A 10,723-nucleotide genomic window follows, 5' to 3' on the forward strand; every position below is an offset into this window, starting at 1 on the left:
TTCCCAAATACAGTAAAAGACAATTTCAGGAACAAACTGCTGGCATTCTGCTTTAGCTTCCTGCATAGCAAAATCAAGACAGATTTAATGAGTGTGTGTGCATTATATGGAGCAGGAAGCACTGTCACCATTACATAAATTAGTTGAAATTTTTATATGAACACAATTCTACTAAATATTCTTATTAAAGGTACATGTAAAATTCAGGATAATATAAAGCCATCCAATCTCTTCTTAGTTTATCATTGCTTCAGGATGATTTACAGCTCTTTAACAGAGAATTACAAAAACCATCCATGTGCATTCACTCATATTTTTACCCTGACTTTCCTGCAGGAAGCCACATGCTCTTTTCTGTGGTCACTCCAAAGACTGAATCAGCACCACAGCACCTTGCAGACAGACCCCCATCACACCTATCCCCCCTCTCCCCACAGTTTCACTCACCTTTAACACCTGAATTTTGTGTTCCCTGAGCTCCTCTGGTGCCACACCCATTCCCTGTCTCCTGTTTGCCATCAGAGGCTGAGCCCATTCCTCCAACCCTCTCCAGGGAACAGCAGCCTCTCCTGCCTTTTCCACAAACCCCTCATTCCATTGCCTGCGCAAACCCCAGTTGCTTCCTTTCCTGTTCACTGCCAGGAACACCCTTCATCCATGAGTTTGCAGCACTACAATTGCTAAGAATTTTAGTTAATTGGTACTAATTATAGTTAAGAGTAACTCGAGGCTCATTCACAGGGGGGAGGGAAGGCTGGAGGGGGAGAAATATAATTCCATATGCTTTCAACTCTGTACACACACTTAGCTGAGCAGGGTTAATAAGAGCATCAGCCTGGTTCCCGTGCACACAAGAGGTAAATAGAAGCCATTTTTCATGTTTTATTCTGCAGGCACAGTTTCACCATGGCCTGTTTTACAAGTGAGGTAAATGAGTCATAGAAAAAGCAAGTAGCTTGACCAAGGCCTTGCAGTAAGACATCGGCAACACAGAGAGAGCACTGCAGGAACTACTTTCCAGCCCACTTGGTCCTCATGGGAACAAAATCTTGCTTTATTTTTGTTGTCATTATTCCTGTGTAGTAGCTACCCTCATCTGCAGGATCAGAAATTTTAGGCTAAGCTGTAGCACAGCTGCACAACTGAATTTGAATTAATCAATCTTTAATCTCTGATTAGGTAAACACAGCAAGAAGAAAATATCTGAGGGAAAGAAAACTTCTATCAGAAATGAAATTATTACTTGAGAGGCTAACATCCTGCATCAGTTTACAGCTGATAAGATTCAATATGCAGTTGTGGAAAAATATTAGAAAATCTATTAGGAGACACTTAAGTGAATATTGTGTTCCAACCTTTAAAATCCAAGCTGTGCCTTAAGATTGTAACTATCTTTTTGCTCCAGAACAAAAAAAAAAAAAAAAAAAAAAAAAGCACAACTATTAAGCAAGGATAAAGGTTGAGTCATAAGCAAATGTCATGTTATAGATTTACCTACCAAGAGGAAGGCAGCGGGGTTCAGGTCAGAGGTTAATGAAAGACATCCAAAGGACATTTGGTGATTATGTGAGAGCATGAGTTTAATAGGGCACGGGGACGACAGACACTGACAGAAGATTTATACCAGAGGTGATGACACTGCTCCGAATAGTGCTGATAAAAAGAGCCCCAATATGGGCCTGAACAGAATGATGAATGGTGCACAGGGCTGCTCACACTTCTCATTATAAGCTCCTTCACTCATGGTGGCACTTAGCAGCGTTTATTTACTGGGGTTTGATGGTACTGAGCAGAAGCACAGTATATCTAATACTTTAAATGTAGACTTGCCATATAAAAATGAAACAAGAGATAAGATTAGGCCATTGAATAATTGCCCAGCTTTCCTGCAGAGATTATATTCACCAGTGCTAACATTATTTTTTTCCTAATGTTCTAGTGTACGAACAGCTCAAGTGAATTAATTTTCTAAGGCAGAAGGTCAAAGGAAAGTAACTGATAAGCGTTGTGCCTGCTATAGAATATCACTTTACAATATTCTCACCTCCTCGTTTATCAGATAGAGAGGAAGAGATAATATAATAAAGGTATATAAACATATTTTTTGTCACGACGAATTTAGTCTTAGTTGTCCCAAGTGTTATTTTTCCTTGTGGCTCTTAGTAGGAAGAGGATCAGAGAAGTCAGCCAAAAATGTCAAAATAAAACAAAACAAAACAAAAAAAAAGCCACAAAAAATCAACAACAAACCTTAGGGCCAAACCCAAGGAACACTGAGACCTGATAAATAACATGCACTGCACCAAGAAACTCCTTTTCAGACTGTTATATATTTATCAAACCACTGGAGTGTGAATTTATGAATAAGTCTTATCATTTTTCAGGCAGCAGGCACAATAAAAATTAGAACGACAGAAAATTGTGGGTATTACGAAAGGTTATTTCTATCAGCTCATGTGTATCTGCAGATGGGAATGTCACAGGAGGAACTTCTGTAAGTCTTTGCACTCACACCTTCACCCAGAGACAGAGCAGCACTGCGTGACGTCATAGTTAACATTTAGCTGCACATGCAGCAACATAAATAAATTTTAAAATAAATAAATAACTCAACCAAGACGTCTTGTGAAGAGTGTATGTAATTTTAAGAGGTGGAGACCTGTAACATTCAGAGCATCCAGTATCACCCCTCTCCAAGATAGTTCGTTAATTACCTCGCCCGTGCTGCCATCATTGCTGCTTCCCAATGCATCTCTATTTTACACCATATCCATCTCATAGTGCCTGAATATGTGATAAACAGGAAAAAAAAAACCTCTCTGCATTTCAGAAAGAAAGAAATACCTCCTGGTTACCTTGAAAATCACACAGTGGGTATCTAATACCTGAAAGGCATCTGAAGGTCCAGTAGATCCCTCAGGATAAGGGGCTCCAGGAAAGCAGATGTATGTGAGGCAAAACTTGCTGAAGTGTCACATATAGTAAATGGAGAGAGGAATTACAGTCACTTACACCTCTGCTTGACTAGGAAGGGTGAAAAAAGAAAAACAAATGTAAATAACACCTTATCCCTGTGCAGCACATGAGACCTGGGCACTCTGTGAGCCAAAAGGGAACGCGAGAGGTGCTGGCTTTGTACCAGGCTCTGAAACATGGCAAACTCCAACCTGAGAGGAAAAAAAAAGTCATTTCTTACCAATCCAGGTATTCCAGCAACTCACACCCCTGAAACGAGTCACAGACTGGAATTTCTCAGTCATCTCTTTCATCTTTGCCCAGAGCAGAGGGACATATATTTTATTTTTTCCTTTTAAAGGACCTCCATGAGTTTTCCAATGTTTTCCAAGTACTGCAGAATAATTTACCAAAAATACATGTAACCAACATTTCTCAATAGCAGGTTGTTTATTAATCTTCAACATCTGGGTACCTATTTTCGCTAATTTTTTAATCACTAAAAATTAATAGAAATGTATCCACAAGGCCATTAAAATACAGTGTGTGTGTGCAGGGTACATTCAGATACATGAAAAGGCAGGAGGCAGAATGGTCTTCCTTTAAAGCTCTCTAGCCATCAGTGACACTCTGTCATTCAGCATGTTTTATTGTCCACCTGAATCAAATGAACAGAACGATCTAAGGGAAGCCACAGTGTATCTAGGTAGATGCTGTATTTGTTAGTAAGGCAGACAGTAAAAGGTTAGTAAAGCATCTGAAGTGGCTCTACACTAAATGAGGATGAGATTTCTTATTTATGAATAAGGCAAAAACCCCTTGAATGTCACTCCTTATTTATTATGCAGAAAAAGTGAAAGCCAGGATGACTGAAATTCTGCCTATAGAGCAAACAGAAAACGTATCAGTTTTCCAGCACAGCCAGAAGAGACCAAGTTTCATTTGAAGATATAAGATATAACATCACTGCTGGTCCTGAACTTAAGATCCCTTTTTCTGAAGCAGCAGAAATGGCAAAACATTACTCATTTTGGCCCATGTTCTGGTTACAAGCATGTAAAACTACTTTTAAAGCCTTTAATAATATATAGCTAAAATCTCATAACTGGAATAAAACATGATCTTTATTCTGCTGCACCACAATTGCTGGAAAATGAGCTAAGTGTCCAGAAATTGTATAAGCAGATTACTCTCAAAAAGATTGGTGCACGAAATTCCCCTTTTAAAAATAACACATTTGGCAACTGACAAATGGGTTTGAATTTATTTGGAATGGATCTTCATAAGACTGTAAGGATGCACATATGAGAAGCTGGTGCCCTTTCCCAAAGTAATTATGTTATCTGGAGTCCAGCATCTGCCTGCAAAACTAAACTCAAAATAAACTAAAATTATCAGATACTCTAATATGTCAGGTTTAGACCAAATCTCCAGAAGAACTGGTTTCTAATTGTAGGTATATGCATGTAAGTACGTGCACATCTGTATGGACAATATTTTTAGTTTACCACTCAGTGAATTTAATTAATTTAGTTCTTGAAAAAGCTTTCTTCTGAGAAGGGCCAGAAAAGAAAGTGCTGTGACAACAGCCATAAATCCACGGCAGAAGATCAGGAGGGTAAATAGCACAGGGCACAAGTTGTATTTAAAGTGTTTGTGTTCACTTTGAGCATGTGTGTTTATCTTTATGCGAGTCCTGGCCTGCTCAGAGTACTTCAATTCCTGGGTAATGGAAAGACCATCAGAAACCTGAATCTCATCATCTTGTTTCATAAATGAATCACTCCAACAAAAAGAACAAAACAACTTACAAAAAAAAAATCACTAAGAACAATCCAAACACAAACACAACACTGAGATTTTGTCTCTGCAACATGAAGGCCAAATTGTTCACTGGGGTAAATTTACAATGCCAGCAGAAATTCACATTCAAAATATGCATTGTGGGAGTACAGGGCTAAGATAAAACCAGGAGCCAGTTTAAGCTAGTCATAGTTCAGTGTTCCACATCAGCAACACAGCTGGACATGTATTTTTCAGTGCCTCTGAAGTCCTGTGTACTTTAGTTCAACTTGTGTGTGATAATTCTACTAAAAGAGTTAATAATTAAAAACAATATCTTTCTCATTAAACCTTCTTAAGCCTTCCTCATTAAACCTTAAAAATATGTGGAAGAGAATATAACAGATGCTGCTAACAGGTCCATTTGCAATCACATTAAAATATACGTTCAGAAGGTTCATACCCCATGTTCTGGTACTAACATCAAATCTTACACAACACAGCTAAGCCCCTGCTTTCATCAGAAAAGGTCAGGTTTAAGCAGTAGCTCAGAAATCCAGGGCAGCCTAACAATTCTTTGCTGACACCAACTAGTGGGTCATTATAGAATAAAGAGACAATTCTTTATTTTTTCACAGCGATTATAGCAGAAATGGTAACATAATTATGAAATAGGAAAAGGCCTGAGAACTCTGCCGTACCAATTCCATTTATATTATATTCCCAGAGAATCAGAGAATGGTTTGGGTTGGAAAGGACCTTAAAGATCATCCCGTTCCAAACCCCCTGCCGTGGGCAGGAACCTCTTCCAGTGGACCAGGTTGCTCAGAGCTGCAGCCAGCCTGGACCAGTTATGTTCTCATGTTCTTCTCTAGCACATGGCTCTCCAGTGTTGCCTCTGGGACCCTGAGACTTAAAAAAAAAAAAATATATATATATATAATAATGCTGAGTCAGACAACTATTAATCCTCCTTGTGTTTTTATAGCTTCAGGGAGACTCAAAGGGAGCTGATTACCAGGTACCGCTCCGTTTATCCCGGTGCTCCTTGCACAATCCACTTGCCCAACACCAGACTTCCCTTTTTTCTTGCTGAGCTGGCTGTGGCTGCATGCCATGTGCTCCGAGTGCTCCCAGGACAGCTCAGGCTCCTGCTGAGAGTGCCTGCCCTGCACCCTGCCTCCTGCTCTGGGCCTGGATGGAGGCACTGGCTGAGCCAGCGCCCAGCGCTCGGCACTTGCTGGAGGTCACAGCACGGAGCTCCAGTGCAGGAATTTCTGCCTGCTCTGGTGGAAAATAACCAGGAGAGGCCAAAAGAGTGTCATGAATTTAGGGTGAGATTCAAGGGCACTGTGCTGCTGCCCCCTCTTCTTTATCAGGCTCTGGCAGCCCACTAGTAATGGTTTCAGATGGGATGTTTTATTGTCTGAACTTGGAGAGATTCTCAGACTAATTGTGCAGCCACAGTGTGTGCAGTGCTGTTCCAGATGCCCCGAGTGTCCCTCCCCATCCCCAGCCCAGCCTCAGCAAGGGTCTTGCAGGTGGATGTCACATCCCCAGCTCATGCAGGTGTCCTGGATGCCTTAAAGTATTTCTAAGACAGACCATGAATCCTGTGTTTAGGCACCTGAATCACTTACTGACTGTCAAAAGCAACTCCAGCTGATGGAATATATGTCATTAAAACTGCTTTTAATGGAAAATTGTGTTTCCAAGTGAGCTCTTGGTTCCTTTACTTTTGCATTTGCATCTTGTGCTTTCTGAGGGAAAGGTCAAATTTGTGAGGAAGCTGAATGCTGCAAAATGGAAATATTTGTTGGAAACGAGAATTTGTGATATTTGAATTGTCACTGTAAATTTGCAGATTTTCTTTGGCTAAGAGGAATAGACATTTTTCAAACTGCTCTGTAATGTGTCCTTCCCAGCACTGTCAATGCCAGCAGTGACTGCTGTCTGACAGAAGTGCTGGAGACTGCTGCAACACAAACATTCCTCAACATTGACCCAGATAACCTGGGCTATTGAACAAATTACACAGGACAACATCATTATCTCCTTATTCCGGGGCCTAAAAGTTAGATATCTATGAAATTGGCACTTTTTCCATCTGCAACAGGTGAAGGAAAGAAGCAGGCCTCTCCAGAACACATTTTTTTAACTTAAAATAGATGCATCAAATGAGCACAATGATCACACTCTGTGTGTGCTATTTCTTTCTACCACTGCAGAGGAATCTGCTGCTCTCTCTGGACTGTAAACTCTGCAGGAGTAGAGATTGTTCATAGATTCATAGGATATCCTGAGTTGGAAGAGACCCACAAGGATCACCAAGTCCAACTCCTGAGCCTGTACAGCAGCACCCCAAGATGTGTGCCTGAGAGATTCACACTCTGCCTTTGTACACTGAAGAGCAAAACAGGGTGGGTTATTGCCCTATCTCACAATAATTTAAAATGTTGGTATTTTTTGTAGGGCTAAGTATAAAGTCTGTATCTCTACAAATACAGTGCCAATTGAAATAAATTCAGTCAACAGTATTGCCAAATGCAATTGTCACTGTGACTGCCTGCTAACGACTACATGGAAAGCCTTGGGATCCTGGGCAGAAGCTTTCAAGTGCAGTTCCTAGAATCTTCTCCTTCCTTGTGGATCTGAGATGCCATGAAGGAAACGAAGGACAAGGAGAGGAAAAAGGAGAGAGGAAGGCAGGAAGGGAGAGAATCTGAGTTTCATGGGGAGAGAAACTGTGAACCTCCAAAATTAAATACGTTCATTTTCATTCTAACTTCAGTGTAATATATTTAAAATATTTTCAATCAAGCCCAGAAAAAAATTTAACTTCTTTTGCAAAGCTGCTTTCATTCTAGAGTGCAGTTCTTCTGTTTGCATTTCTTATGCCATTTTCCTCATCCACTCAGCCATCTATTTTTAGCTTGATTTGACATGAATTTCCTCCCTGCCCTTTTTTATATATACTTACTCAACTGCACTGACCTTATTTTGACTCTTAGCAAGTGACACACTTACGACAGATGCACGCACTCACAGGACTAGAATGCATTCATGAACATTCCCTGTGTACCTTCAGGCTCCACACTGTCCTTGCTTCTCACCAGAAGCCACCACCAAAAAAAATTACGCCCCACTGAAGATCAGTGTCCCAGCTATTTAGGCTGTCCCTTGAACTTAGATGTTGCCTGGTGCAGATATAAAAATATGGCAGGAAGTCTTTAATTTCTAAATTCCACATTTGGATGCATTCTAACATGATGATGATTACCTTGCATTTTCAGTACCTTGTTTAAATGTCACAGTCCTTCAGTGCTCCAGCTGTTTGTGGTTCTTTGGCACGTGTTGCAATGAGGTTATCTTGGCAAATTTCTGACTGGGCTGGACTCCATATCTCAGAAACCACGGCCGTGGCTGGCAGTGTTTACTCCCTAGGGACTATTTCAGCAAGTACTGAATGAGTGTGGAAACCAGATCAGGGCTGAGCCACGCTGGCAGAGTGACACAGGGAAACCCAGGCTGCATTCGTCCATGCAGCACCTTTCAGCACATAAATAAAGGACTTTAGCCCCTGGAGCTGACAACTCAGTGTCTTTTGCAAGTGTCTAAATAAATAAACAAAAATGCCTTTGATAGCTGCCCTAAAACTGCATATCCTGTTGCTAACCTGAGATAAGCACAAGCCCTTTTCATATGTGAGAACGCGTGTGATCCGATGGCTTCACACTGCTGCTGTCTCTTTTCCCTTTCCTCTCTAAAAGGCCAACACTATTGGAAAATCAATTTTATAGAACTTGTCCACTGCTCGCTGCACTGTTGCCCAGACCCCAGAGTAGCTCACAGCACGCTGCTCTTTGTGCCTAACAAGCTCCTGTGCTGCAGGACTTGTCAGCCCTGCTGCTCTCTGCCTGTGACCCAGCTGTGTGCTAACCTAGGTGGCTACTGCACTTCCTTTTGCAGATAATAAAACACAAAACAGCATCCTCAGCTAGTGAGATAAAAGGCATTTCTGAAAACATGCCCAGTTCTATTATTCTTTATTTATGAAGGCCTTTCAGAAGGCTTCTGTATGTATGGAGAACTTCCAAAAAGGCTTTGGAAGAGATTTATATTCCTGAAGAGTATTTAGAACTTACCATATCTTTTTTTTTTTTTTTTAAATCCTAGCTAAAGGCCCCAGATAACAGCAGTACTTGATATAGTTGTCTGCAAAGTGGAATGAGGGAGGGACAGGCATTCTTAGTTGCAAAACTGCTGCTGGTCATTGGCCATGCTTCAGCACAGCTCACAAACAGCCTTCTGCAGAAGGGCTGTCATAGATATTTAGGATCTGCAGACTGTGCTTGAAGAGCTCTATGGATGTTCATTCGTGCACCTGGCACAAAGCAAACCCGGCCTATTCCCACACAGATGGTTTTCCTACAAAGAGTGCACTCTGTGGTTGCCCCACTACTGGACACAGCGAAGGCCTTGGGAAAGAACAAAAACTTTGACTTAATGTTGTCCTTTATTTATATAAATTCTGGAAGCCCTATCAGGAATCAGCTCCAGACTTCTACAGAAGGTTTTTCTCTTGCCATACACATAGGCTTTTCCCAAGTTACATGTGATACAGGTTCAGAAACACCTGATATTTTATCATGCATTGCCATACAAAGACTCGGGTTAAGTTTTTTCTACCTACTCGCTTATTTTCTCTTTCACTTTCTCATCCATCCATCCATGTATCCATGAACTCATTGTCTTCTCACTATTCCCTTACAGTCCTGCTGTGGACACACCTCTAGTCAAGCCAGCTGGCCTTGGCTCACTCAACCAGTGTCTCAGGCAGCTCTGAAGGCCTTTACAAAGCACAGCTTTTAAAAAGCCACTGTTAGGGACTGGAGAGCAATTCCACTTTTTCTATAGGTATGTATGTGGCTGCTTTAGGCTCCTCTGCTTTGTATGAACTTCCCCGAGTTCTTCACTGTCAGATTTACTATATCCAGAGCAAGACCGACGTCCCAAAACTAAATTCAGAACATTCTGTATTACCTTGTTCTGCAGCCAGTGCAATCAAACAACTCTGTGCTGCTTTCCAAGAGATGATTCTCCCATGATATTTCATAGCAATTCCAGTCAATTCAGAGCAAGTGTCACTTCTCTGCAGGTCATATTTCTACCCCCTTTTTCTGTAAAACTATTTGACAATGCATTTATTTTGGCAATTTCCAATTCAGATACATTTTTGTATGCTTTTCCCTCATGCTTGTCCCATTTTCATGCAACAGGATATTGTGCCCTCTAAGATAATCAGATGGGTGTAGGGACTTCAGCTACTGTGAGTCAGCAATGCCATCAAGTCCTTGGAGTTGCAGTGATTTACACCAACACCGGTTATTTATTTTCTCACATATTAGTTTTAATATGCCTCTATTAATATGGGTAATATTTGTCATATGGTCACTTTTTTTTTGGTAGGAATTAAGATCACACTTTGTGTTTCCAAAGTTTCTGATTTCAGGCTTTCTGGTGGCCCTGGTCTTTAAAGCACAAATAAATAAGGCACTTTGTTCTGCTTCAGGCATATGGCTGGCCAAAGGCATTTATCTGACGTTAAGGAATGATATTTTATTTGGTTAAAAAAACCTTTTGTCTTTCTCGATCCCAAATTTGGCGTTCAAGTACAGCAAAATAGCCATCTAAACCACAGACAGGGCAGGCAGCTCAGCAGAATTACTGAGAATAAAAAGACTTTGTTTCTGTGTGACAAAAGCCAAAGCTGAATGATTTGAAAATTCATTTATTGCTCATCTAAACCACAACAGGTTGCTGCTGCTGCAAATGTCTCCCTTTTCCATTCGTAATATGTCTGTTATAGACCCATATCCTCCCCTCTGAGTTTGCACTTTTGGTGACACTGCTGGTCACAACATACCAGCACAAAGAATCCACAGTTTTCACTAAAGATGCCACTACAGTGAACATCTACAAATTC

The sequence above is a fragment of the Anomalospiza imberbis genome, chromosome 7 (genome assembly GCF_031753505.1).
Source record: "Anomalospiza imberbis isolate Cuckoo-Finch-1a 21T00152 chromosome 7, ASM3175350v1, whole genome shotgun sequence".
Classification (NCBI taxonomy): Eukaryota; Metazoa; Chordata; class Aves; order Passeriformes; family Viduidae; genus Anomalospiza; species Anomalospiza imberbis.